Genomic DNA, 1,976 nt, shown 5'->3' on the forward strand with positions numbered 1-1,976 from the left:
CTGTGTCCATCTTCTGCAGGCCAGTTACTCAGACAAGGAGGAAATCAGAGCAATTTGATAAGGGTCATTCCTGAAAACTCCATATTGACTTTCATACTCGAAGTTTAAACACCTGATGAATAATAAAAGCTTGATGAATAAAGTTCTTGCAGATACAAAGGAAAGATGACTTGTAATTCTCCAGGCCTTCCCTTTTTTCCTTAAATATGGTTCCAGACAGTACTCTCCAATCTTGTAATAGCTGTATCTCCATGATACAACTGTCTCTCCTTTTCTCCAAGAAAACTGATCATGGTTTATAGATTGTTTTGACTGGATCCTTAGCTTCAACAACAAGCAGAGCTAGGCCATACTGACTTGAGCCAGTCACAGTAAAAAAAGCAAATACTCTTAAATTACTATCTGGACAAAAAATTGTTGGTATGCTGGACAGGTCTAAGTGTTCAGAACCTCCTGTTTCTGATCTCAGAAGTTTTCTTTTTTTAGTAATTATTTTCATTTCTTAGGATTACACAATTCCCCTGCATAATTTAGCTTTGTAAGATAATTGGAGAGAAGAAAAATATATTCAAAGGTAAGCCCCTGGCGCTGTCCTTAAACAAGCCAAACATTTATGTGGAGTCAACTTCTCTTGAATTATTTTTCTGTTTCTGCCTGGTTTTCTTCAAAGAGCATTAAACAGAAAACCTTACAATAGCTAAACATGAATGCATTTTGACGATGTTTTCTTAAGAGTATTTTCAAGCCCAATAATTCTAAGATATCTGAACTGAATAAATTTCAGTGCTACATAGCATCAATTTGGAAGATTTTAATGACTAACTTCAATATTTTTTTTTCTGAAATCTCTTTTCTTTAGCAGTGATTTACTTTCTTACAAGTCTTCATTTACATATTTATATTGTAATTGCACATGTTCCCAGGCAGTTCACAATTTCCAACCTCTGCAGTATCCGTGGCATGTGTTCACACCACATCCTCAGCTCATACTTGAGATACAGATGCTGTGTCATCTCCACCCTGGCTTCAGTACAGAATTCCAGAGTTCCCAGGATGACTGACCCTTCAGGGTAACATATGAATATTTTTTTCTCCATTTTTAAATGTGTATTAAACATCCCCATGCCTTACTCTCAGTGACCCGGAAAGGGGTGTGCAAGTCCTCATACTAAGACTGATAGATCAATCTTACAAGCTTAGCGTTAACTCCTAGATACCTGTGTGATGGTATAACTCTTGAAGAGTGTCGGCTTAAAGTCTGCTGGGCTCTGCTGTAAGTGGAGAAGCACTTGACAACTATCTACAGTGGAGACTCTCCTCAAGGGTTGCCAGAGTTCTGATGAAGTGTGCCACTATGACTGAGCAGGTTCCACCACACATGTCACGTCCCATTATCCTGTTTAGTAGCCTTTTCAGAGAGCTTTGCTCAGCTATTAACATGATCCTGACTTGATCCTGTTTAGACAAAACCACCCTCTCTTAACTTCCTGATCATGGAAGAATGGCCTAGGTATGGGAGGCTACATGAAAATTACATTCGTAGTTAAAAAACAGAATCCCTTGCGAAGAGGGGAAGCTATAGGACTTCACGGACACTTCATCCAAAAAAGTGGACGTGGCAGAGTGAGCCCCAAGTGTGGCCTTCACCTGCTCTCCTGAACAATATTACAACCTGAAGATACAACACTGACTCATGATTATGTTCAGTCCACTGAGATTCTGTCCTCCAGTCCTAACCCCGATTATTACCGAGTTTGTTTACGTTGGTGTTCCAGGCTGCAAACAATTTAATTAAACCTAAAGAACCTTTGGGAACACTGAATGAACACTGCTGTTGGTGCACCAAGATAACTTTGCCAAGTGAATGCAGAGCAAACTATGGGATGGCTGAGCTGCTTTAGGTCCAACAGAAAGTCCAAAGACTCAACCTTCAGCCGAGAGAAGAGACAGAAGACTTCACAAATAACTGCCTCATA

This window comes from Pterocles gutturalis, unplaced genomic scaffold (genome assembly GCF_000699245.1).
Source record: "Pterocles gutturalis isolate BGI_N339 unplaced genomic scaffold, ASM69924v1 scaffold1066, whole genome shotgun sequence".
NCBI lineage: Eukaryota > Metazoa > Chordata > Aves > Pterocliformes > Pteroclidae > Pterocles > Pterocles gutturalis.